Source organism: Saccopteryx bilineata, chromosome 10, assembly GCF_036850765.1.
Source record: "Saccopteryx bilineata isolate mSacBil1 chromosome 10, mSacBil1_pri_phased_curated, whole genome shotgun sequence".
Classification (NCBI taxonomy): Eukaryota; Metazoa; Chordata; class Mammalia; order Chiroptera; family Emballonuridae; genus Saccopteryx; species Saccopteryx bilineata.
In genome coordinates this window covers 44,837,438-44,865,352 of record NC_089499.1, presented here as the reverse complement: position 1 = coordinate 44,865,352, position 27,915 = coordinate 44,837,438, and the positions used below count along the sequence as shown (strand labels likewise).

The 27,915-nt window shown below is 43.2% G+C and overlaps 1 long non-coding RNA gene across 3 annotated transcripts in view; it reads left to right on the top strand.

Annotated features, from left to right (window-relative positions):
- LOC136314264 (uncharacterized) overlaps window positions 1-12,171 on the top strand; it is a 69,959-nt gene extending 57,788 nt beyond the window's left edge. For all 3 annotated transcript variants that reach the window (XR_010727291.1, XR_010727289.1, XR_010727290.1), the window contains exons 3-4: window positions 2,447-2,528; window positions 12,032-12,171. This is a non-coding gene — a long non-coding RNA (uncharacterized lncRNA). The remainder of the gene's footprint in view (window positions 1-2,446; window positions 2,529-12,031) is intronic.
- Window positions 12,172-27,915: the final 15,744 nt, after the last annotated feature.

The following is a 27,915-nucleotide window of genomic DNA, read 5'->3' as shown; positions in this document are numbered from 1 at the left end:
GCTTAGAGATAAGGGATAAAAGTGACTTATATTAGGCGCTCACTTCATAGACCCATAATTACCTATAAAAGTAAACACCCTTCCTTATGCATTATTTGGTCAAGGGACAAAGGCAATTGTCAAACCTGTTCTCTTAGAACCAGAACTTACTGATGGCAAATGGCATGTGAGAGGCTAAGGAAGGAAATTAATTCATTTCAGCAGAGAAGAAGCAGAGAGCTGGGCTTATATACCAGTCAGAACACCTGAGCCTAGAGACACTATTTCCAAATTCAAGTCAAGGCACCTACCACCGTGTTCTGTGGACAGCAGCAAGATTGGAGGCAATGATTCAAAATGACCTCAGCTTTTGTCTAATCTTGTCCTGTGACCAGGCCACAGGCAGCACCTCATCCGGGGTAGTAATTTCCTTTGCAGCTCTCACCAAAAGATCCACTGACATGGTAAATATGGTGCAGCCTCTACAAAGGATAGGGCGTTTCCATGTGTTCTGACATGCAAAGGTCTTCAACATAGATTGCTGAGTAAAAAACCTCAGGTTACAGATGAAATATACAGTACAAACACAAACCAACAACACTCCACTATACTTATTTTGTATACAGGTTTCCATATAGGTATGTAAACATATAGAAAATGGTCTGGGCCCTGGCCGGTTGGCTCAGTGGTAGAGCGTCGGCCTGTTGTGCGGGAGTCCTGGGTTCCATTGCCAGCCAGCGCACACAGGAGAAGCGCCCATCTGCTTCTCCACCCCTCCCCCTCTCCTTCCTCTCTGTCTCTCTCTTCCCCTCCCACAGCCAGGGCTCCATTGGAGCAAAGTTGGCCTGGGTGCTGAGGATGGCTCCATGGCCTCTGCCTCAGGCGCTAGAATGGCTCTGGTTGCAACAGAGTGATGCCCTAGATGGGCAGAGCATCGCCCCCTGGTGGGCGTGCCAGGTAGATCCCAGTCGGGCGCATGTGGGAGTCTGTCTGGCTGCCTCCCCATTTCCAACTTCAGAAAGATACAAAGTAAAAAAAAAGGAAAAAAATTAAAAAAAGAAAATGGTCTGGAAGGACAGACACAGTACCAATGACATTTCTTCAGAAAAGTGAGGAGGTGACTAAAGCTGGAAGTTGATGTCAAAGGAGTCCTCAGTTTTATCTGAAATACATTTTTACAAAGAGAATGTATTGCTTCTGTAATTAAAAGCTAATTTTTAAAACTTCCCAAACAAGATGATGCTGAGACAGCACATTTAAGGTAAAATGAAGCAATTTACTCTCTCCCAACTAGCAGTTCCCCGATGGGGCAGTTTCACTCAGTGCATGTTTGGAAATGCTTGGTGGCATTATTTGACTCCTGGGCTACTGGCATTTCATTCCCAGGGATGAGAATGTGAGAAAGTCCCACATCACAAAGTAGTACCCCAGGCTAATGCAACAGTGGTCCTGGTGAGAAACACCACACAAAAATTTGGTTTGTTTGTACGTATAAACTCATCTGCGACCCCTAATTAAGAATTTTCTGTCTTTGATTTGAGCTACTGAGATGCACAGCCCATGTTCTATCTGGACATATAAAACGGTAAATTTTATAACCAATGGTCTAGAGTAGTGAATTGAAAAGCGTGTCAAGTGCTCTGGCCAGGAAGGCCGAGAAGCTTGGGTTTTATGCTTCCTTTCAGGAGTGTGCAGAAACTGAGACTAAGGGTTGCCCAGGCACCAGCCAGCACCTTTGTACTTAGCTAAGACTTGAAGACAAATGTCCCATCGACCAGTAGTCAGGCAAGAGCTGAGATCCTTCAAGAGCAAGTTGGGAGGGCCTTTCTCCAGTGATTAGCAGTTCACACACAAGACCATCTGCCTTCAGAACCCCAACCCTTGGGAAGCAGCTCCCAGCTCCCAGTAGCAAGAGCTAGGATGATGACAACAGGCAAAACACAAGAATGTGTTCTACATTTCCTTTCGATTCCATACTCTCTGACACTATTTGGTACATGCATCCAACAAATATCTATGGAGCATCTACTGTGTGTTAAGTATTGTGCTAAGTGCTGGGGATACAGGGAATGAGACAAATACGCTTCCCCTCTGGGAGCGAAGACATCACAAACAGATATATATATAAAAATCAGATAATTGTAAATAGTGATCAGAAACAACATGAGTAATGTGACTGATAGAGACTTGGGAGGGCAACGTATGATAGATTCAGCAGAGACTTCCATGAAGGGGAGCTGGTGCTACCAGCTGGGCTCTGGGGACAATGATAATCATGCAGGGGCGTGGCCACTGTGGAAGGCTTATACCTTTGGGGCTATTCCTATCTCTTCCCGTCCGGCCAGGGCATCCTGCCACCTGGGACAGCAGATGTGGCTCATACCTTGTGGGTGGTCTATGCTCCTGGGCAGTTAATTGTAAAATCATCACAGGAACATTCAAACTTCCTCTTATTTCATTTTTCCAGTTCTCTCTGCCTGGGATTTCACATGCATCTGGGGAGCTGATTTCATTTGCATCAAAGGTGCAGAAATAGAGTGTACTAGTAGGTAACTGACATGGAATTTGTATAAAATTGTTACTCTAAAATACTTACCTGGCACTTATTTGTGTCAGGCACTGCTCTAACACTTTGCATATATTAAATTATTTTGTTGTCACAAAAACCCTACATATCAGGCTCTGAGGAGTATTATTATCCTTAGTTCTTGCATGAGGATGCAGGATTATTTCTCCATTCATAGTCCAGAGTCACATTACCCTTTTTTTGTGTGTGTGACAGAAAGAGAGAAAGAGAGAGAGAGAGAGAGAGAGAGACTGAAAGACGGATTGGTAGGGACAGTCAGGAAGGGAGAGAGATGAGAAACATCAATTCTTCATTGCAGCTCCTTAGTTGTCATTGATTGCCTTCTCATATGTGCCTTGACTGGGGGGGGGGGTTACAGCAGAGCAAGTGACCCCTTGCTTAGGCCAGCGACCTTTGGACTCGCTAGTGACCATGGGGTCATGTCTATGATCCCACACTCAAGCCAGTGACCCCGCACTCAAGCTGGGTGAGCACGTGCCTGGTCAGGCACACTACCCTTTATGTAAAGATTCAAGTGCACTGTGATGGAAGTCTTCATATTTTCTGACTTCTTCTGTTGCCAAAGCTGAGAAACTGGCCAAGCAGACCCCATCTTATGCTGCAAAGTTCGTACTGTGAGGAAGAGATGAGGCTACAGCCTCAGAGGAAGAAGAGCCTTACAATTATTGATGGGATCTGGCAGTGAAAACACTGGCTGCAACATCTCTGTGCTTGCACAGTAGATATGTGCTTAGAAGCCAAGCAAACCGCAGCAGCAGGTGTCTATGTACGTGAAAATGCCAGACAAGGGGTCACTGCTACTCCAGACACTGTTTTCCCCCCACATTTCTCTTGTCCTGGACAGCCAGGGCTCCCACCCTCCCCTCCTGCAGCCAGCCTGCCCCATCCATGCTTCCTGACCCTGTGACAACCTCTCTCTCTCCTCTGATTAGACAGGAGGTGGACCACTCAGCATGTGCTGAATCCAGTCAACCCAGGATCGCTCTCGTACAATAGTGATCTAAGAGGTGATTATATGGCAGCAGGCTCTGCAGCCAGAAGGACCTACAGTTTCTGGGTTGGTGGCCACCGTAAGTGCTCAGAGGTGAGCCAATGACAAGCAGAGACAGGCAGAGAGAAGCAGGGATGCGGTTACCTAAGAGTAAGCAACCGAACAGCTAAGTGGCTTTACTGTCCAGTGTTCCCGAGCCTTGGTGCACCTCACTCACTGTCCTAGGTCTCCCCTACCTATATCCTTACACCCCCAGCCTGTTATTGGTTGGCCTCACATTCTGTCTCTTGCATGCAAGCATTATTGGAGCGAACAGTGTGAGTCCCAGGCTTCACACTGTTCCCCGACGGCCCCAAAGGCCTGGAAAGGCCTGCCTGGAAGAGGCAGATCTCACCACTGGGATGATTCACCATGAAGCTTCGGTCACTCGTGACCTCTTGTGACCCAAAATGCAAAGTTCTAGAGTTAGATCGTCTTGGCAAGAACAATTGTCTAAGAAATCCTTTTCTATAGAGCAGATATTTTATTCTTAGTACTATCTCCAATGTCCACTCTTTGGGCCAAATATAACATATATTGCTCACAAAAATTCGGGAATATTTTATAGCTTCATACTCATTTTGAAATGTCCTCTAATTTTTGTGAGCAATAGACTTCTTTTCCTTACGGTTTTCCATGCTCCATGCCTGCCTTTCAGTGGCGATCATGAATTTTTCATCCTGTTTATCACATTAGGCATGGAAATAATAAGAGCCAGTTCAACATTTTTCAAATTTTCAGCACAGATTTTTTTTTTTAAATTAATGTAAACCTCAATAGAGAAGCAATATAAGCCCAACCACCTCTGGGCTTATTCTCTCTGCACTCCCCCCCCCCCCCCCCCCGCCCCCAGCTACAGGTTCCTCTAGAGTGGGAGTCAACCTGGTCCCTACCGCCCACTAGGGGGCGCTCCAGCTTTCATGGTGGGCGGTAGCAGAGCAACCAAAGTATAAATATAAATAAAAAGATAGATTTAACTATAGTAAGTTGTTTTATAAAGATTTATTCTGCCAAACTTAGCGAAAATCCGACATAAAGTACTTGGTAAGTAATTATTATTATATGCTTTAACTTGCTGTAACTCTGCTTTGTAAATTTTATAAAATAAAGTTACTTCCCTACTTTATATATAGATCACCATTACTGTGGAACCGGTGAGTGGTTAGAAAATGTTACTACTAACAGAGATACAAAAGTGGGCGGTAGGTATAAAAAGGTTGACTACCCCGCTCTAGAAGCTAAGGACTCCAGGATCAAACATTTAGTGCACTGCTCTGGGCGGCAGAGCCTTTCATCCTTATCTTGCAAATAGCCAGGGGCACCTGCTATGTGTTATAGACATACTGTACTATATACCCCATCCCAAGCTCTGGAAATACAGCAAAATGAAAGATATGTTCCCAACACAAAGGAGAGGAGGGGCAGATAAGATGCCAATAGCCAGCAAACAGAGCCTGTGCCCAGCTACAAGGGTGTTAACAAGTACAGTTACAGGCTCAAAGAGATGGGAGGAGGGGCCAGGGCTAGAGCAGGTGGGGACAACGCCACAGAGCAAGTGGGGCTTCAGTAGGATTTCAACAGATTTACATAAGAAGAGAAAGTAATACTGAGGGGAAGGTACAGTGGGTGCACCAAGACAGGAGGAGTAGCACAAATATGGGAAAAGGGTGGTTTGCTCAGGGGGACGGTAGTGAACCGGGTCAGATAGCAGGGCATTCGAAATGGGAAGACAATAAGGGGCCAGATTTTGAATGACAGGCTAGGAAAATTCAATTCATCTGGGAGACCGGCAAGAGCCCTGAATGATTCAACTTAGGGGGGAAAGCCATTAGAAAAAAGAAAAACAAGAGCAAAAATCAGACGTCAGCCTGCTCAGACGTGGTGTTTGAAAGGCGAAGGGTCAGCAAAGGGCAACAGTGATGACACATTTCCCCATTGCTGATCCTCCCCCCAAAACTGTCACAAGCCTTCGGGACTGGTGAAGGTAAGCTGCATTATCTTCCACTTATTCATCAGGCATCACAGAGCGTGGTGACTCATTTGAAGTCAGCCATTAGAGGACTCTGGGGTCCTGACTCACAGCCATCCCAGAAGAATCCTCTCCAGCAAAAAAACATGATCACCAGACACGTGTTCGGCAGCCAGTGAGAGCAGTCTGTGACCAGATCAGTGCTTCCCAGATCTTTTCCCTTCTGTTCAAATTCAGGAAAGGGAAACACCAAGCTCTCTTCCAGCCTCAGCCTGAGCCAACAATGACATACTTAGACACAAAGAAATTCCAAGAAAAACAGCCTTGTAGAAAAACCTCTCTAGAACCATCACAACGAAGCACACACACATGCACGTACGTACACAGTCATTCTTGAAGCAGGCAGGAGCATCATTGCTGAACTGGGTAAAGGTGGGGGCTGCAGTTCATCCGGCCTGCCCTAAAGGAAGGGCCCGATACTACAAATTTCCATGGAGACACAGTATAAGACGTTCCCTCACCAGACACAATTTGATGATGACACATTTGGGCTGGCCAGCTCTCTCTGTCTTTCTCTTTTTCTGTGTGTCTTTCTGTCTGTCTGCTACATAATCAAGAATCCAGAAACATGAAGAGGGCACATTTGACTGTGGGAATAAGGCATAAAAAGTCTGAATGTCCTACACAAGGCTTAAAAAAGTAATTCATGGCCACCTTCTTGTCCTGGACCTCCAGTTTCAGAGGCTGTGCTCTGTCTAATAAGCTCTGGAGGGAGGATAAGAATGACATCACCGGAACAGGGGACAAAGTAGAAGGACAGCTGCCTATACATCCTCCATCAGCAGAGGAAGGTTTTCCAGGAGGTTGTACTGGCCTTCCCAGCATCACCCACTGAATTCACAGGAGCCTGTTTCTGAGGCTATGAGGACTGAGGGGAGAGAGCACCATGGTGGCCTTAACAGTCAGGAGAGCATGTCGGCCACAGTTCAGCCACAGCTCAGCCAGTGACTCAGTACTGCTGGGAAAGTAAGACTGATGTCACCAGCTGCCATCAACACTGGACTTGTCCACCTCCCAGCGTCTGTCCCCACACTCAGGAAGGAACTCTTAAACCAGCTTCCTGGTGACTGAGCTCCTCTTTCACGATGAACATGTCATCTCCCCTCCACTGGTTTTCTATGCCACCAGTTTTCTAAAAGTTATAAATAATTGTACCTGATTTTTAAAAATTCAAGCAGTATCAGGCCCTGGCCGTTAGGCTCAGTGGTAGAGCGTCGACCTAGCGTGCAGAAGTCCCGGGTTCGATTCCCGGCCAGGGCACACAGGAGAAGCGCCCATCTGCTTCTCCACCCCTCCCCCTCTCCTTCCTCTCTGTCTCTCTCTTCCCCTCCCACAGCCGAGGCTCCACTGGAGCAAAGATGGCCTGGGCGCTGGGGATGGCTCCTTGGCCTCTGCCCCAGGCGCTAGAGTGGCTCTGGTCACAATAGAGCGAGGCCCCGGAGGGGCAGAGCATCGCCCCCTGGTGGGCGTGCCGGGTGGATCCCGGTCGGGTGCATGCGGGAGTCTGTCTGACTGTCTCTCCCCATTTCTGGCTTCAGAAAAAATACAGAAAAAAATAAAATAAAATAAATTCAAGCAGTATCAAAGGCTGTCCAATGAAAAGAAAAGCAATAAAATTTAAGTCTAATTTTCTAGTTCTTGGGTGCATCAATGTAAGGCAGTATCACATGATCACATGACTTCATTTTTGTAGACCAGTGGTAGTCAACCCGGTCCCTATTGCCCACTACTGGGCACTCCAGCTTTCATGGTGGGTGGTAGCAGAGCAACCAAAGTACAAATAAAAAGATAGATTTAGGGCCCTGGCCGGTTGGCTCAGTGGTAGAGCGTCGGCCTGGTGTACAGGAGTCCCGGGTTCGATTCCCGGCCAGGACACACAGGACAGGCGCCCATTAGCTTCTCCACCCCTCCCTCTCTCCTTCCTCTCTGTCTCTCTCTTCCCCTCCTGCAGCGAGGCTCCATTGGAGCAAAGATGGCCCAGGCGCTGGGGATGGCTCTGTGGCCTCTGCCTCAGGCACTAGAGTGGCTCTGGATGCAACAGAGCACCACCCCAGACGGGCAGAGCATCGCCCCCTGGTGGGCATGCTGGGTGGATCCCGGTCGGGCGCATGCGGGAGTCTGACTGCCTCCCCGTTTCCAGCTTCAGAAAAATGAAAAAAAAAAAAAAGAAAGATAGATTTAACTATAGTAAGTTGTTTTATAAAGATTTATTCTGCCAAACTTAGCAAAAATCCAACATAAAATACTTGGTAAGGAATTATCATTATTATTATATGCTTTAACTTGCTGTAACTCTGCTTTATAAATTTTATAAAATAAAGTTACTTCCCTACTTTATAAATCACCATTACTGTGGAATCAGTGGGCAGTTAGAAAATTTTACTACTAACAGAGATACAAAAGTGGGCGGTAGGTATAAAAAGGTTGACTACCCCTGCATTATAACAAGCACATCATTGGTACTCAAAAAATACAGAGGAATACGTAAGTGAAGGCCCCTAGTTTGTTCCTTCCCTCCTTCTAGATCAGAGTTAGAGAAGTGCTTTCAACTGCTGAGGAAAAATAACTCCAATACACTCTCCGCCCCACTCCAAGTCCTTCTCCCAATTCAGTTGCTTTTATTTCCCTATGGGCAGCACAACTTGAGTGACTTGTCTACACGTTTTTCTCTGAAGGTCTCCACTTGCCTCTGGAGGAAGCAGCTGACACAATCAAAATATTACAAATATTGGTTGTTTGTTTTTAACTTTAAGAATCAAGCTCTAGATCAGGGGTCCCCAAACTTTTTACACAGGGGGGGGCCAGTGCACTGTCCCTCAGACCATTAGAAGGCCGGACTATAAAATAAACTATGGACAAATCCCTATGTACACTGCACATATCTTATTTTAAAATAAAAAAAACAAACGAAAGTGTACTGTATGTGAGCGATGCCGAGCTTTGTGGCCACATACAGCATCCGCATCCTGTGCTCCTCTCACTGACCACCAATGAAAGAGGTGCCCCTTCTGGAAGTGCGGTGGAGGCCGGGTAAATGGCCTCAGGGGGCCGCATGCGGCCCGCGGGCCGTAGTTTGGGGACCCCTGCTCTAGATGAAGTAAAAACAACTATATTTCTAGAACAGAACACAGAAATGATAAGCCACTCTAGTGCCATGTAGCAGTGAGGGTAAAGAGGCCAGCAGTGGGGACAGGACAGGGTGGAGGGGAACAGAAGTGGAAGGATGCACAAAGCAGGTTCATTTCTTTGTCTAGAGCAGGGGTAGTCAACCTTTTTATACCTACCGCCCACTTTTGTATCTCTGTTAGTAGTAAAATCTTCTAACCGCCCACCGGTTCCATAGTAATGGTGATTTATAAAGTAGGGAAGTAACTTTACTTTATAAAATTTATAAAGCAGAGTTACAGCAAGTTAAAGCATGTAATAATAATTCCTTACCAAGTACTTTATGTCGTATTTTCGCTAAGTTTGGCAGAATAAACCTTTATAAAACATCTTACTATAGTTAAATCTATCTTTTTATTTATACTTTGGTTGCTCTGCTACCGCCCACCATGAAAGCTGGAGCGCCCACTAGTGGGCGGTAGGGACCAGGTTGACTACCACTGGTGTAAATGAATGAAGGAGTACATATATTAAGTGATTTCCCTGCCTTTTCTTCTGGATTTCCCCCCCTTGAAGTAGTTTCAAGCACCAGACCATAAACTAGACTCTATTCCCATTAATCTTGGGTTAACAGCCAATAGAGGCACAACCTAGTTTTGGATGTGATTATAAAGTTTCTCTAAGATTTTCAGGAAATATTTTAAGTCAACGAGGAGTCTCAGTAGTTCTCCAACCAGGGATTTCTCTGGTACTTAGTTGTTGTTTTTTTCTTTAAACCATTTTATTTTAGAATAGTTTTAGGTACAGAGAAAAGTTAAAACAATAATAGTATAGAGAATTCCCACATACCCAACACCCAAGTTTCCCCTACCATTAACATCTTACCTTAGTGTAGTACCTTTGTCATAACTAATAAACTAATTTTGATGCATTATTATTTTTTTTTATTTTTTATTTTTTTGTATTTTTCTGAAGCTAGGAACGGGGAGAGACAGTCAGACTCCCGCATGCGCCCGACCGAGGGGGAGAGAGAAATATTGATTTGCTGTTCCACTCAACCATGCATGCATTCCTTGGTATATTGGGATGACATTCTAACCAACCCAGCTACCTGGTCAGGATCCAGATTTCCACAGTTTTTGAGCAAGATACTTTTGTTGTTGTTGTTTTAGGAAAGCATCCAGGACACCACATTACACTTATGACCTGTTTCCTTAGGTGCATCTGGGCTGTGATAGATTCTCACACTTTCTTTGTTTTTTATATCTTTCTAGTTCTGAGGCATACTGGTTAAGTTTTATAGAATTTCATTCAATTTGGATTTTTCTGATGTTTTTCTCATTATTAGTCTAGGTTGTAGGTTTTTGAGAAGAAGCCCATAGAGGTAAGGTGCCATTTTCATCACGTCATATCAAGGTGCATACTGTCCACCTGAGTTATCATGGTTGGTGTTGATGGCTGGTCATCTGGCTGAGGTCCTGTGCGTCAGGTTTTTCCAATGTGAAGTTACTCCCTGCCCCCTTCCACACTGTGCCCTATGGAAGGACATCACTATGTGCAGCCCACACTTAAGGAGTGAAAAGTTTTGTTCCCTCTTCTTGATGGAGGAGGTAGTTAAATCTCATCTTGCCTTTTCCATTTGAAGGCAATTCTTTCTAGCTTTCTGTCCTGGATACTCTTTTCAGAACACAGAGACCTGTCAACTATGGAACCTGATTTTAGAGGCACCTTTTGTGAGGCTTAACATTTCTAAATGCATGCATCTCAAACCACAAATGTCAAGAACTTAAAATACAGGTAATGACTTCCCTCCAGGGAGGCACTGGCTTACCACTGCCTTTAGACATGGAGGTTCTCTTTGAAACAAGCCTGGAAGAGTGTCCTGTCTTGGGGCCTGTCCGACCCTTGCCCCCTGTCCAACCTGCTGGTGCCATGCATGAGGCTGGCCTAACTTAAAAGTGAGGAGTGCCTGACCAGGCGGTGGCACAGTGGCTAGAGCATCGGACTAGGACACAAAAACCCAGGTTTGAAACCCCGAGGTCACCGGCTTGAGCTAGGGCTCACCAGTTTGAGCATGGGGTCACTGGCTTGAGTGTGGAATCATAGTCATGACCCCATGGTCGCTGGCTTGAGCCCAAAGGTCGTTGGCTTGAAGCCTAAGGTTGCTGGCTTGAACCCAAGGTCACGGGCTTGAGCAAGGGGTCACTTGCTCTGCTGGAGCCCCCCACCCCCCACCCCCCACCCCAATCAAGGCACATATGAGAAAGCAATCAATTAACAACCAATGAGCTCCAAAGAATTGATGCTTCTCATCTCTCTCCCTTCCTGTCTGTCTGTCTCTATCTGTCACTCTCTCTGACTCTCTGTCTCTGTCAAAAAAACACACACAAAAAAATTGAAGTGAAAAACCCCCACAAGAGAAGGAATTGGAAAGGAAATAATTAAAGAATAATGATGTTTCATTGTATTATGCAGATAAATAATGTCCTACTCTGTTACATTAAATGCACTCATGTCTATAAACCAAGAGCATCACAATAAAGGCACACAATGTGGTCAGAGATTGCGTCACCACAAAAAAGTAAGGTAAAGAATTTCACACCAAGATTGTACGAAAGAAGACTGGTTATTTTGTTTTGTTTTTTTTTAGAAGACTGTTATTTAATGAAACACCAACAAGAATAATTGCCAGGTGAGTAAGGAAACTTAGGAAAATAAACTTTTACTCTAGTAAGACAAGCCCCCTGTACTTGGTCCCCTCCAGAGCCTGTATCCTGCTGCCGTCTGGGGCCTCTCCATAGGGTAGGGAAAAGCAAGGAAATAACGAATATAAACTGTTTTTCTCTTCCACTCTATTTTCCTTCTTATTACCTGGACTTTGAAGTTCAAAGTCACGTAAACATTAACTAGTTTCTTAAATAAAGCCACAAGAGCACACTGTGACCTGAGCATATGATTTATCCAAATACTTTCCCATGAGCTCTAAAGATCCTAACTTTCTCTCCAGCAGTATGTCTCTATTGCATGGAATTATTTTAAAATAGTCTTGACTTACAATCATTATTATTATGGTTATTGTAACTTTGTTATTTAAGTGTTTAACAAAGAAAGCCTATCAGAGATGATTTCATGTGGAAATATCTACTAAGTTGCTTTTTAACTATATTTAAGGTAAAAAAATATAATTTGATTTAAAGAAAAAAAACATGTTAAATAGCAGTACAAATGGTAAAAGGTGGGAAAATATGATCACTGCTGGAGTTTGGAACCCACTGAACTCTTGCATTAATCAATTTCACAGGTGCAATTTACTGTACACAAAAAGCCTGGATCACCTTATTATAACTTTGAGAACAACCCACAGCAGCTAAGAGGGTACATTTGTGTTTGTTTGCTAGTTACCACTCATCAGCTACCTACATTAGTGACAGTTTTCCTTTATAATACAATTGTCCTGATCCCTGGAGCCTAAATCACTCTGGCAAACCCTTGAAAACAAATCACATGCTTTGTTAGCACAATCTTTGCAACGCTGGTATCAAGAAGGAAGGTTTCTCTGAATTTGCTTTGGAAATGTTTTTAGATATTCTCCTAGGTTACATTTTTTTGTACCAAATTAAAATAACAAAATTAGAGTGACTTTTCCTAACATTGAGAACTTTCATATGTGTTGCTGACTTGCTGAAGAAACCATCCCTTAGTTTTGAGATCTGGATTTTGTAAAAATGATATGTCTTACTTATTCATCTCGACTTCCACCACTGTGGTGTATCCTTTTGTGATGTGTCATTTAGAGTTGGCCTGCTGGACGTGAACTGTGGAGCCCATATGGTATCAAATAACTGAAAGACTAATACTAAGAAAATGCTAATTTCCTTGATTTTTTTTCCTGCACTTGGATGTTTTCTGTTGACACATAATTACGTGCTTCTGAGCATTTGCTGAATTACTGTGTGGTTAATCCATCTCGACTGCAGGAAGTCCAGCTATTTGTTAATTTCCTTGGTGTACCGTTTCTGATTAGATGAACTTTTCTAAGTACCAAACTGACCAACTGCTATCAATTCGATCACCTCCCCAATTACCTTGCATTTATCATAAATAACATTCTTGGTTGTTTTAATTTGCTTTTGAGAACTGGGCATAGAACAAATGACTACTACATTACAGAGTTCTGAATTTACCTTAAAATGTAACCACTGCTATTTACTTAAGTTCCAAAGAGTATATTTATTGTTATTTTAGTTGTCTACTCTTTTATCTTTATAAATACATCCTTCATTTTACAAAATGACTTCATTTGTTTTATTGATTCTAGGTGTCAGTGATAATGTACCTAATTAACTTTGAAAACACAACTGCTATTGTCATATTATTTCTGAATAACACATTCACAATTCTTTGCACTCACACCCATGCTCTAACCTCTTCCTCTCTCTTTCCCTCCTATCTTGCCTTCGTTTCTTCATCAAACATTTATTGAGAATCTACATGCCAGACACTATGATAGATGTGGGGCATCAATGATGGATAAACTCTCAGTCCCCCATGAAGCTATTATGTTGATTTAAAATCTTTCCTTCATGTTTACTGCAAAGGTCACTTGGAGAACATACACTATTGAAATTCATGGGAAAGAAAGCAAACCTGGGCAGCTTTCACCGAGTTGGAGAAAAAGTACGTCACCAACCTTGAGCTGTTGCAGAGTAATCTTTTCTTCTGTTGGGGCTCTGGCTATATCAACAATTCTTCTTTTCTCCCAGAACTGGCCCTGGGGAGGGCATTATTCCTCGTCTAGCATAAATAACCTTGGTAGGGAATATCTGGATGCCCAACAGTTTGATGAAACCCGGAGCAGGAGAGCCCTCCTAGAAAGTGTGGGTGCCCACACTCGTTTGGTGTGGCTGCCTGAGGCCTCTGGTAGAGAGCTCCTGAAGAAAACCACAAGTGCACAGGAAATTAGAGAAAATCAGATAAAAGCAAAGCATTAAATGACACATGCACATACAGGAAACAGTTAAGAATTAACCCAAATTCATTTAATGCTATAAGAGTGAGTGGTGCAACGGTTTAGTTAATAAATAGCTAGTTTCCAAAGCTAGGGCACTTGAGCCAAATGACTATGGGCTTTCAGAGTTCTCAGGGAACAGGTGGATGGAGAAATGAACCCATCGCAGACAGTCTCACAGATTGCTGTAGGAAGGAGGAACAGGCACTGTATACTAGACCAATATAGATCAGGACAAACCCACCCCTCTCTACTTACCGATGCATATACATCTACTGACAATTTCAGCAAATACTTGGTGAGCACCACTATTTTAAATGATGATTTTGAGAATACAGCAGTGAGAATACCCTCATGGACCTTAAAATTCAGCAATATGTAGATGGCATGCTGAATAATCAACTGGAATTTAGGTAGGGATTTTACAAAGAAAATGGCAATGTTCACACTTGAGTCTGCTGAGTTCAGCTACTTTTTTTTAATATTAGTACCCCAAAATCCTCCCAGTGAAACAAGCTGTCACTTACTCCCTCTTCTTTTCTCTAGTCTGAGGTTGTCTCCTGCTTTTTTATTCTCTCAGTTTAGCAAGACCATGTCACATCTTTAGGCTCAGGCCATCCCTACTCAGGCCTCCAGTCCTGCCCTAACAGGGAACATGAGGCCCTTGGCTGTTCTATACGTGGCCAAGAATCCGCTTCCTGAATGTCTAATTTTTTTACTCTTTTTGACTACTACAAATTGAATTTAAGTTCCTGGATATCCCAGACTGGATATTTATACAACATCTTCTGTTTAACTGATACTCATTAATTTCCATGATCCCAATCAAATCCCTCACCTAGCCCTGAAGAATTGGAGTGTGGAGTGTGACAGCCTGGGCAGAGCACCTAGGGAATATATTCAGGGGACAGAGGTGAGGATACTTAAATGTAAGATGCATTAAATGTCTAGAGACCAGTTCAGAAGGTACAATCTATGGGGATCATAGTTTATAGAGGTCACGTTGCTTCTAGAAGACATTTCTAGAAAAAATTCATCATATGTTGTAGTTTGGAGATAATTTAATGGTAAGAGTAAGAGGTTTCTTTGTAAATAAAATTGGGAAAAAGACTAGTGGTAAATTCAAGCAAAACAAAGGATTTAGGATGAACAACTACTTGTGGAAGGGTGACAATCACTGAAGAGCCTGGGAAAGGAGAAGCTGAGGAGGAAGGTTTTATCACTGTGTCTCCGTTGCTACATAGGTGGGGGCATGATAGTCTCCTGGTCCAGTTGGAAGGCAGATCCCATGCAAGAGACATATGACATCAAATTTTAACTTATTTATTTATTCTTCTAGGTTTTTGTTTCTTTGTTTTTGTTTTTGAGCACAAACTGTGGTCCAGATACCATTAAAGATAAGTCAATGAAAATAATCTCTCCCCTTTTGGAGCTCACAGTCTAAAGAGGAATGCAGGTATATAAACAACTAATTAAAATATGACAAGTTAGAGTTTCTGATAAAAGGTTTCTTGGGATCTCAGAAGGTGGGCAATCCATACTTCCCAGGAAGGTCAAAAAAAGCATTCCCAAGGAAGTGATTTTTCTGTAGAGTTCCAAAGAACAAGAGTATTTCCATGGCAGGTTTTATTTTGTTGTTGTTTTTAAGTGAGAGGAGAGGAGATAGTAAGACAGACTTCTGCATGCACCCTGACCTAGATCCACCATTCTTCAGGGCTAGGTGAGGGATTTGATCCACCCAGCAACCCCCATCTGATGCCAATGCTCGAATCAACCAAGCTATCTTCAGTGCCTGGGGCCAACACTCTAACCAATTTAGCCACTAGCTGCAAGAGAGGAAGAGAAAGAGAAAGGGAAGAGGGAGGGATAGAGAAGCAAATGGTCACTTCTCATGTGTGCTCTGACCGGGGATCAAACCTGGGACTTGTGCATGCTAGGCCGATGCTCTATCCACTGAACCAACTGGCCAGGGCCCATGGCAGTTATTTATTTATTTTGTCTCCACTTAGCTCTTCTTAATGGGAAAAGATTGTTTAGGGCTAACTGCCACAAATAGTTCAGTGTTCCTGGCAAATAGACTTCTCACTGTCAGACTAAAATTCCAGTTAATTTTTAGAACCAGTATGGAAATCACTCACTTAAGCCTGAACTAAATAAAGGTTTTGAATATACAAAGTCATGGACTAACTCCTTGAGCAGCATTAGAAGACAGTAACTGAGGAACCTGGCCTGATTGACCAACAATCCTTATTTCTCTTTACCAACTTATGATTGGTAACTGGCTCCACTGGGGAGCTTTTAGGGCCATGTAAGAGCAAGCTCCACATTTCCTGAACAAAAAGTAAAAATGTGTGTGGGTGGTAGCAGGGGCTTCTTCCATACTTAAAGAAAGCATTACAAATAGTTCTCAGTAACCACAGGAGGACTTGAATTAATTTCTATTTTCCCAGGCCCCTAAGCCTTCAGATCTGAAAGTCTGGTATTAGTTTGCTAGGGCTGGCACAATAAAATACCATAGGCTGGGTGGTTTGAAGAACAGAAATTAATTTTCTCACATTCTGGAGGCTGGAAGTCCAAGATCAAGGTGTCAGTAGGGTTGGTGTCCTCTGAGGCCTCTTTCTGTATCCTAGCATGGCCTTTTCTCTTTGTGTACACACCCTTAATGTATTTTCACATGCCCAAATTTATTCTTCTTATAAAGAGACTAGTAAGATTAAATTGGGGCCTACTCCAATGGCCTCATTTTAACTTAATCACCTCTTTAAAGGACCTATCTCCAAATATGGTCACATTCTAAAGGAACTGGTGTTAAGGTTTAAACATGTGGATTTGGGGGGATACAATTCAGCCTCTAACAGCCCACCTCTGGAAATTCTTGCTGTCTGAATGTCTTGTGATTCACTGTGTGGAAAGCAGCATAAACCACAGAGAAAGCTAGTGACCACAAGGTCCTCTACTTCCTAAAAGAATGCCTACCTCAAACCAAGAGAGAAGTGGAAGAGTCTTGGAATCTGCACCCCCTAATGCACACCTGCACTCTATTGCAGAGAACCTCCTTTTCTTCCAGGATTTGGGGCATTTAAGAGAGACAGTTTTTACTAGTAGCAGCTGAAATATCTCCATATTTTACACCTTAGGATCACATGGGAAATACTGTATGCAAACCAATTACCATCAGAGGTTTCAGACTAAGGAGTCTTCAAAGATCTCAGGTTGCTACTATAGGCAAACTACAATGTAAAAACAGAGCCTGGAGGAAGTAAAAGAACTCTGCAAGGCACAGTTAGCAGCATTATGAAAAGTACTGTTTCCTGTTTGCTAACAAACTTCATTCTTCCACAGGGATCTTGCTCAGTGTTCTCAGGCCCTGTTTGCCAGTGGCGCTGGATCAATTCATTGAAAGTCAGTTGTTTCCATTTTACCTATGAAGTCTATGTGTAGCCAATCCCACCCCTCCGTTCCTGTTCTTCTCAAGTTTCTTCACTGTGTCTAATCCCTCTTAGTCCTCCCACTGCCATTTGCTTTCAGTTCCCCCAATTCTTTCAAGTACCTCTTGGGTCCTCCAAGCCTTTGTAACTTTCCCCTTCTCTTTATTAATCCAAATCATACATCACTCTCAATCAAACAGATCCCATTCTTTACACTCCAGCCCTTTATCTCCTCCCATTATACCCATTCCTCTAGCCCCTCCCACTCATCCTCAACTCTCCCACTGCTTCAAAAGGAACACAAACATTTTATTTATTTGTTTATTTATTTATTTTTTTAGTGAGAGGAGGGGAGGCAGAAACAGACTCCCTGATGTGCCCTGATCAGGATTCACCCGGCAAGCCCACTAGGGGGCGATGCTCTGCCCATCTGGGGCCCTTGCTTCATTGCAACACAAACATTTTAATGGTGATAAAACAGTCCAGTTGCCTATCAAAAACAACTGTACCAATTTAGGCTCACATCAACATTAAATTAGTGAAAGGGCTTAATCTCAGAAATACCACCAACACTATTACTCTTTCTTTTTAATTTTTCTAATTGAATTTATTGGGGGTAACATTGGTTAATAACATTATACAGCTTTCATGTGAACAATTCTACCGTACATCATCTTTACATTGTATTGTGTGTTCACCACCTCAAGTCAAGTCTCCCCCCATCACCATCTACCTACCTCAGCCTACCCCCCTTTCCCTCCTGCAATCCCCACAATGTTGTCTGTGTCCATAAGTATTTTTTCTTTACTTAATCCTTTTACCTTTTTCATCCAACTCCCTAACCCCATCCCCTCTGTCAGTCTCTTCTCTGTATTTATGAGCCTGTTTCTATTTTGTTTGTTTATTAGATTCCACATATAAGTGAGATCATATGGTACTTGTCTTTCTCTGACTGGCTTATTTTACTTAGCATAGTAATCTCCAGGTCTATTCATGCTGTCACAAAAGATAAGATTTCTTTCTATTTTTACAGCTGAATAGTACTCCACTGGGTAAATGTACCATGGCTTTTTTTTTTATCTATTCATCTACTGATGGGCACTTGGGCTGCTTCCAAATCTTGGCTATTGTAAATAATGCTGCAATGAACATAGGGGTGCATATATTCTTTCGAATTAGTGATCTGGGTTTCTTTGGATATATACTCTTTAAAAAAAGTTTTAATTAAATTTATTGGGGTGACATTGGTTCACAAAACCATACAGGTTTCAAGTGTAAAACTCAACAAAACATTATCTGCACACTGTATCGTGCACCCTTCGCCCCAAGCAAAGTCTCTTTTGGTCCCCATTTTCTTCACCCTTGCCTACCTATGTATTCTTCTTATTGACCAATATTACCCATTAAGCCATTAAGTTTAATTTCTTTCTTTTTTTGTGTGACAGAGAGACAGAGAGAGGGATAGATAGGGACAGACAGACAAGAAGGGAGAGAGATGAAAAGCATCAAGTCTTTGTTATGGCTTCTTAGTTGTTCATTGATTGCTTTCTCATATGTGCCTTAATGGGGGGGGGGGCTACAGCAGACCAAGTGACCCCTTGCTCAAGCCAGCAACCTCGTGCTTAAGCCAGCAAGCAACCTTGGTTCAAGCCAGCAATCTCTGGGCTCAAGCCAGTGACCATGGGGTCATATCTATGATCCCACACTCAAGCCAGTGACTCCGTGCTCAGGCTGGTGAGCTCGCACTCAAGCCGGTGACCTTGGAGTTTTGAACCTGGGTCCTCTGTGTCCCAGTACAACACTCAACACACTGTACCACCACCTGGTCAGGTGAGAAAAGGTGGGGAAAGCATTAACTCCCATATGTGCCTTGACCAGGTAAGACCAGGGTTTCGAACCAGTGACCTCAGCATTCCAGATCAATGATTTATCCACTGTGCCACCACAGGTCAGGCCAAATTTAACTTCTAAATAAAAAAGGACATATAATATATATGATATGTGTATATTTGTGTATATATATCTGTGTGTATATATATCTGTATGGTATAAACCACACACCATACAATGTGTGTGGTTTTTTATGCTTAATTTCTTCACCTTATTTCATCCAGCCCCCCAAACTCCCCTCCCCTCTGACAGTTTTTAACTAACAGATATTTGTGAAAATAAACATCATACTGATGTTTTATATTGTATTTTTCTTGATCACTCGTAATATCGAAAATCTTATATATCGATATATATGTTTTTTTGTTAATTGTATTTCTGATTCTGTGAATTGCCTGTTCCTATTTTTTGTCCATTTTTCAATTGAGTTGCCTTTTTCTTATTGATTTATATATCTAGATTATTAGACTTTTTTCTTTTATATATCTCATGAATATTTCCTCCTTGATGTCCTCTGTCTTCTAACTAACCGGGCTGACAGACTGAATATTCCTTAAAATGCTATTAAACAAATATAATGGAATACTGGCTAACTAAAATTTTACAGAAATGTTCAGCAGCTGTTAAAAGAATTCCATCCAGTATGAATTGCTGTAAATTTTGTAAGTAGGTAAAAGAAGCATGTAAGTATAGTACATTGATCAGTGAATTGGAGTTCAGCAAATGGCTCTTCTTCCTCTACCAGCATATCTATCTCAAAACCTCCAAGTGGGACTGCACTTCTTAGTTTTATGTGTGCATTTCCCCCTTATATTCATTACCTTTCTTTTCTTTTTTAACCACAGAAGCAATATATTCTATTGTGGAAAGATTTAAAATTTACAAATGCACTGACAATTGTACAAATGTTTTTCTCTGCCTACTCAATAGTCACATCCCCTTCATCCATGGTGGTAAAGCCCAGATTTTGCTTAGGCAGCCTCTCAAATTTGTTAGCTGGATTATTTAATTCTCTAATTTTACTACTTGATTTATAAACTTCTGAAAAAGTTACATAAGAGGAGGGGGTAGGAGAAGCCCAGGAAGCTAGCCTCAGGTCCTTTGGTGGGATTGAGGGGCCCTGGAACTTCAGGGGCTACCACACAATGAGAGGTTTACATTTAACAGTGTAGTGAGCCTGCCTTTGTACTTATGAGTTCCATTTCAAAGGTGCTCATGTAAGTTCCTAAAAAGGGTCTAAAATGGATTCAGAGTGTGGCAGTTTTCAGAACTGGTGGACTGGCAACCCCAGAAGACATCTATACTGACCCTAGTGGAGAGAGGGACTAAGCCAGAAGCAGAAATCTTTTCATGAGGGACTTTGTATGACTTGAAATAGTAGCTTTGTGAATGTGGTGAGATTGCCCATGTGGCTAGAGGTCGGGGGACTCTCAGGTTTCAAGTCACATATTACAAATAGTGGCGGGGAAGGGACAAATATATGGTGATGGAAAATGATTCGACTTTGGGTGATGGGCACACAACTGAATCAACAGTGAAAATGCTATAAAGATGTTCACCTAAAACCAAGTACTCTTATTGATCAATGTCACCCCATTAAATTTAATTTCTAAATTAAAAATATCACAAACATGTTGCAGACACCAACTCAGAGAACCATGAAATCTGCACAAAATTCTTTAGAGTCAAACAATGCACAATATTACTGATGAATATGCTGCAAAATAGACACGATGTATACACAGAGAAGCTGGACTCTTCTCTTTCATGTGTTCATTTAATTTTTTGTTATAAAATATTTCAAACCTCAAACAATTCAATGTGTAAGAGATAAAGAAGGCTAATAAATATAGCAACATCTAGTTTAAGAAACAGAACATTACCAATGCCTTTGAAGACCCATATGTTTCTATTTAATGCCCACTGAACACCACACTTTCACTTTATGTGTCATTGGCCAGGATTGTACCACATGCCCATATCTAAACAGATTATTTTAATGGTGACAGGATCATCAGGATTACTTTGACAAGAGGTTTTCAAATATTTTGGTTTCAGGACCCCTTTACACTATTAAAAATTAAGGACCTCAAAGAGCTTCTGTTTATACAGAAGGCTTATATATAGAGAGAGTTATGCCTAGCCATAATTACCATAGTAAAAGTTAAACCTGAGAAAATTTTAAAATATTTAATTCATTTAAAATTACCATAAATCCAATACATGTTAATACACACACACACACACACACACACACACACACACACACACTTTTTAAGGAAAACATATTTTCCAAAACAAAAGTCAATTAGTGTCCCTGGCCACTTGGCTCAGTGGTAAAGCATTGGCTTGGTGTGTGGATGTGTCAGGTTCAATTCCTGGTCAGGGCACACAGGAGAATTGACCATCTACTTCTCTACCAACCCCCCCCCCCCCAAACTGCAGCTATGGCTCGACTGGTTGAAGCACAATGGCCCCAGGCACTCAGGATGGCTCTGTGGAGCCTCCATTTCAAGTGCTAAAAATTGCTAGGTTGCAAGCATGGGCCCAGAAATGGGCACAGCATTGGCCCCAGACTGGGGTCGCCAGGTGGGTCCTGGTCAGGGCATATGCGGGAGTCTGTCTCTCCATCTCCCCTCCTCTAACTTGGAAAAGAAGACAAAAAAAATCAATTAGTGAGAAGAACCTCACTCTTTTACATTTTTGCAAATCTCTGATGGTTCAATAGAAGACAGCTGGATTGTCATATCTGCTTCTGCATTTCAGTCTGTTGTAATGTTGTTTTGGTTGAAGTACAGGAACAAAACTTGGTCTCACAGGGATATGTATTTGGAAATGAGGGGAGTATTTTAATAACATTTTCAGGTAATTATGGATACACTTTTTTGACAGTACTCCAAAACACAACAAAGGATAGCTCCTCACAGGGTAAAAGCAATGTGGAATCTAAAACTACATCAATGGACTTTTCAAACTCTGTTACAATAAAAATCCATTGGGCCATTTTGCAATTGGAATAGATTTTTTTATCTATGCATCATGGTGTTGTAATTTCATGGAGCTCATTTGGAAAATACTGAATCACTAAGTGAAGTGTTATTAAAACATGTCCACCAACAGGGGTAAGCAAAACTAGGTTTACAATTGTTCCTATAGAACACGGGTCCCCAAACTATGGCCCGCAGGCTGCATGTGGCCCCCTGAGGCCATTTATCCAGCCCCCACCGCACTTCTGGAAGGGGCATCTCTTTCATTGGTGGTCAGTGAGAGGAGCACAGGATGTGGATGCAAAGTGTGGCGTGCTCATGTACAGTACTACTTCCGGTGACGTGGGACGCATGTGTCACGGTTCCAGAAGCACGCCATATCACTTGTTACGGCTAGCAGTGACAAATATGGAACCGGACATTGACCGTCTCATTAGCCAAAAGCAGGCCCATAGTTCCCATTGAAATACTGGTCAGTTTGTTGATTTAAATTTACTTGTTCTTTATTTTAAATATTGTATTTGTTCCCGTTTTGTTTTTTTACTTTAAAATAAGATATGTGCAGTGTGCATAGGGATTTGTTCATAGCTTTTTTAATAGTCTGGCCCTCCAACAGTCTGTGTAAAAAGTTTGGGGACTCATTGTATAGAAAATAATACAACAATTAATAAATAATAACACAAGAATAAGCTCTTTGCTTTGAGTACTCACAGCTATAAAGCCACTATTGCCCACACCTGTATTCTTTGGCACTCCTCCCTTTAAGAGGCAGAGCTTATTTTACCTCTCTTTAAATGTGGGCTGTACATATGACTCATTTCTAATGAACAGAATGTGGTAGAGATTACACAGTGTGTCTTCTGAGGGTAGAGCATAAAGCTTCTATCTTCCTCCCTCTCTCTTGCATTACTTGATCTGAAGGAAGCTAGCTGCCATGTTTTGAGGATACTCAAAGCCCTGTGGAGTGGTCCATGTGGTGAGGAACTGAGGCCACCTGCTAACAGCCATGTGAGTGTACCTCTTGGAAGCAGATGCTCTAGCTGCATGCAGTCAAGTTCAGCTTACTGTAGCCTCAACAGCCATTGCAGCTGCAGAAGAAACCCTAAGTTAGAACCACCTACATAGGCCAAGTTCTTGACCCACAGAAACAGAGACAATGTTTGTTGTTTAAGTCACTATGTTTTGGAGCAACAACAGATACCTGAGTTATGCATATCTTCCAAATGTTGACATATTATTTCATATAAGAAAAAAAATCATACTTGTTGATAGCACCATCAACCTCACCAGAAGAATCTTCTAAACATTGGAAAACCATCAAGTTACATGGCAGAGATGGTTTACAAAATTCTAATTATTGCTTGAAAAACCAAATTTTATCATTAGCAACAAATAATACCAGTTGTTCCCCTTGAAGTGACAATCTCACTTTGTTCATTTTGTAGAAAATGTCTACCAAATAATAAGATCCAAAAATCACATTGTCAGTCATCCAAGTAAAAGAGGTGTTCTTTGGAAAAGAGTCTAGTTCGGCTAGCAAATCGAACAAGCACAGGATTGTTTTCTGTTAACCAAATGACAGCTATTACGACTTCCACAGGAGATTGAGTCCCAACTGCAAATAGCATTGACAGTACCTGTCATAAGGACCAGCAGTTCCAGGATGTCAACCCACTCCATGGTTTGTAGGTGTTGGGGTTGCCAAGGAAGACAAGACTCACACAGGCATAGGATGGAGCAATGCTTGACTCACCTAGAGAAGAGAAAAAGCAAGGTCAGATTCAATAGTGAGTATCCCCCCATGGTCAGCATGCATGATCTACATGCACTCCTCTTGTGCTACAATTGAAGAATCCCATTCCACCCCACCAGGAACAGATACAGCAGTAGGGCTGGTCAAGTGCGATATGACACACATGCTTTAGCAGAAGGAAAACATACACATTAAGTCCCTTACAGAAGAAGATATTCCCAAAGAGGGATGCCCAGCACAGGCTGTGAGAGCACTTCATCTCTTTGTAAGGAAATGTTCTAGGCACAAAGCATATTCTTTTTTTTTTTTTAGATTTTATTTATTCATTTTTAGAGAGGGGAGAGAGAGAAGAAAGAGAGAGAAAGAGAGAGAGAGAGAGAAGGGGGAAGAAGCAGGAAGCATCAACTCTCATATGTGCCTTGACCAGGCAAGCCCAGGAATTCGAACTGCCGACCTCAGCATTTCAGGTTAATGCTTTAGCCATGCACCACAGGCCAGACACAAGGCATATTCTTACACAACTGTACAGGAGTTCCCAGCACTTTTCCTGAAGACAAACAAACACAGTTCCCTGGTATACAGCAGACTTGCTTCATGTATACCTCTCATTCTGTCTCACAGAATATCAAAGGACTTGTACTCAAGGTTCAAAATTGAGTATAATGAATACTTTTTAACAATTTTCATTAAGGATATTCTTAAGTGAAATTGGCTCCCTCTTCCTTTCTAAGAGCTTTCGTGAAAAACACAGTAACTGCAAATATAGTTCAATGGCACTGCCTTGATTCGTGCCAAGGTGCTAGCCGTTTTACACATCATTTTAAATGGAAATGTCAATGGAGTGAAAAATGCAAATAAATCTTAGTATTACTGTAAGACCGTTTTAACCTTGTAGATCCCCAGAAAGATCTCTGGGACTTCCACAGCTAGCATGGAGGAATGTGGCAACATTGAGCAACACAGAATTACTAGCAGTAGGTGGGGAAAGTGGTTGTAGCTCCACTGGACCATGGACAAGTATTGACCTCACTAAAAATGTTTGGAACAAAACTAAATTACTGTAAGTCCTGTCTCTCATAGAGAAATAGAGCTCTGAAAAATGTGTCATCTGCCTGCATAGAGATACATCCATTTCCCCCTTTTGAGATACACAGTGATAGGTCTCATTCCCTCACTCCCTCACCCCTGTACCCTAACCATCCTATTTTGACACAGTAACTGTCTTTCAAGTGTCTTGCAGTTGTTCCTTTAGTCCACTCCTTCCTTCCGAATGCTCCAGACTCCCTATGTCACTCCCAATCCCAATCCCACCAGTTGGTCCCAGTTCTAAGCGGGTGACCTAAGTGGACACTCAGGGAGAAAACGAAAATAGGCAATAGGGCCAGCAAGTGTTGCTGGAGTCTAAGGAGGAGGGTTTCTCCAGAATCCAGGCACGTGGTGGACGGGTTGTATAAAGCCATAGCGCCATGTAACAGAAAAGTCATCCTGTCGAGAACAGAGGTGGCAAGTCAGGAAGCACTGATTTTCCCCCTCCCTGCTACTGTCCACACCTGTCCGCACTACCCATTGCTTGGACCTCTGTAGCCATTGCTGTAAGTAGCAGAGGAGCTGTGGGAATCACACATGGACCCCTTAGGGTCAAGGTCTTCACTTCTTCCCAGTGGAAAATAGGCAACGTAGGGTTGGTAACAGGGGGGGTCTCAGGATCCATTAACTATTGCATTCGCTATGGGCCTGTCCCCACAGAGGCCTGGGGATGGGCAGAGTTTGTAGCGGCTGCAAGAGGGCAAAGCAGGAGTAAGGCTGAGGCGGGCCGACTCTTGCGCAGCAGAGGGAACGAGAAGGCCGCACGCTGAAGCGCAGAACGGCTGCGGCCTGGTCCTGTCTGGGTTTCTTTGACTCAAGTACGACCCCTGGAGGTAAACACTCCGCGACATCTCGCACCGTTCTACCCCTTCAGAAACCGTCTCTACTGTCAGATTTGTCCCCTTTTCCGCTTGGAAAAAAAGTGCGCAGTTCCGGGGTGGGAACTCCAGGAGCTTTCTGGGAAATGGAGCCTCGGTCAAAAGGATTCTGGGAGGCGTAGTTCCTACTGTTCACTTTGCGCACGCGCATTGCTGCCTCACGTCCCGGTTTCTATTGCTCGGCAGCGCTGGGAGAGAGACTTGTGCGACCACGCATATCTGGCGTCGAAGTGTCTGCCCCTTCGGCTGCTTGTCCGGTGGGGAGGGTTCCCGGGTGGACTGTGACAGACGGACTTGTGTTTCCTGTCAATTACAATTGACAATTATAATTGGGCGTTTACAGAGGCATGCGGTATTTCTGAGATGCAGGGCCTTGCAGCGGCGTGTTAGGGTCAAGAGAAGAGGAGCAGAGCAGAATTTTTGGGTGTGGCACAGGGCCAGGCTGAGGGGGACACATCCAAATTCTGGGGCCTCGAGAGTGCAGAATCCCCGGTGAGCAGCACTAGGACCTTGAAAGGGCCCTGGAGACAGAGTGAAGAGATGTGTGCTATCCCCTGACAGTATAAAGCTGTTGAGGTTTTAGGCAGGGGGATGTGCTGAGATCCTGACTTCATTTTACTCAGGTCACTGTGGCTGTTTTCAGAAGGGTCGCCAGGGGAGGGCATTGGGGGGCTGTGCACCAGTCCGGGGAGATGTGGTGAGAGCCAGTAGTGACAGTGGCAGTGTGATGATGAGGGCTCAGCAAGCGGGAGCTGTTGAGGCCTCATTTCCAGATTTCTGGTGTGGTTCTGCTTGCATGTCTGCAGATATTTCCACTTAACGAATTCACTGGCCACTCAAGACTTGGGGTCAGTGAATGCACACATGTCCATTCACAAAGCTACTGAGATGCACACTGACCCAAAGGATATTCATGCCCAGAGCTAAACAACTCTTAGTTATACCCACTCTTGTGAGCACACTGAGAAAATATACACAGCCAAATAATTACTCATGAGCTCATACACATATTCACTGTCCCAGATGAGGGCCCTGGTAACTGTATTCTTCACCTCAGCTCAAAGAGTCTGCCCAGAGCTGAGAATGCCCTGCCATCTTGGGCTCAGTGTGGCCACCTGAAAGGACACATGTTGATTTCTTTGGGCCTCTTTCTGGAAACTTCACATACAGCTCAGCCTTTGTCCTTCCTATATTACATCTGTATCCACTATGACTTGGATTCTTCTAAGTTACTTTCCTGCCAACCTGGCCTGATGGGAGGGAGAAATGGGGCTTGAATTCAGGTAAGGATTTTATATATCTGAATGTATTTGCTGAGGGTCTTCCCACAGTAGTAGTTCTGAACATATTTGTATGTGCGGGACTCTTAAGAATCCACTAAAAGCTAAGAATCCTCTTCCCAGATAAACACATATCTTCATATCTACACTATTTTGAAAACCCATCTGTGGGGTCCTGGTTAAGAACCTCAGTACAGGTAGATCAGAAGGTCAGTTTCCTGGCTACCCACCCTGCAGTCTTCCAGTGCCTATAGAGGGGAGAGGTGTAGGGCTCCAAGTGCTCAGAGGAGTCAGGGCATGAGGACGGGGCGCCCTCTGCTCCCATCTATATTACCCTTAGTTATGGAGCCAGGCTTTCAGTCTTGTAGTTTCTCTCCTGGGCAGTCACTCATTCAGCTGGTTGGTGGGAGAAGCCTGGCAAGCAGTTCAAACTTATCAGATTTTTAGTTATTTAGGGTTATTAGGTCAGTTACAGAGCCAGCAAGTCCATCAGATCACTTGTGGTTTAGAAACTTAATCAGCCAACCAGCTAGTCACTCAGGATTAATTTTTCAGATAGACAGTGTCCACCAGGATCCATCAGTCAGTAGGTCAGTTTAATGGTTGGTCTGTTCATCAGGAAGCCAGTTGTTGAGAATGCTAAATAGCTGGTTCAGCAGTGAGACAAAAAGGCAGTGGAGGTGAGACCATCGATACAGACTGTTTCTACGTTTACATCCTAAAGGCAAAGCAGGAAGGTAGAGAGAAGATTTGACTCCTAGGCCACCAGATGGGGCTCTGGTTTCCTGGGAAATAGGCCTCAGCTGGTGTGGGAAACCAGGAGAGGAGAATCTGCAGAGCAAGGGAGGGCCAGGCTGAGTTGCCACAAGAGGGCA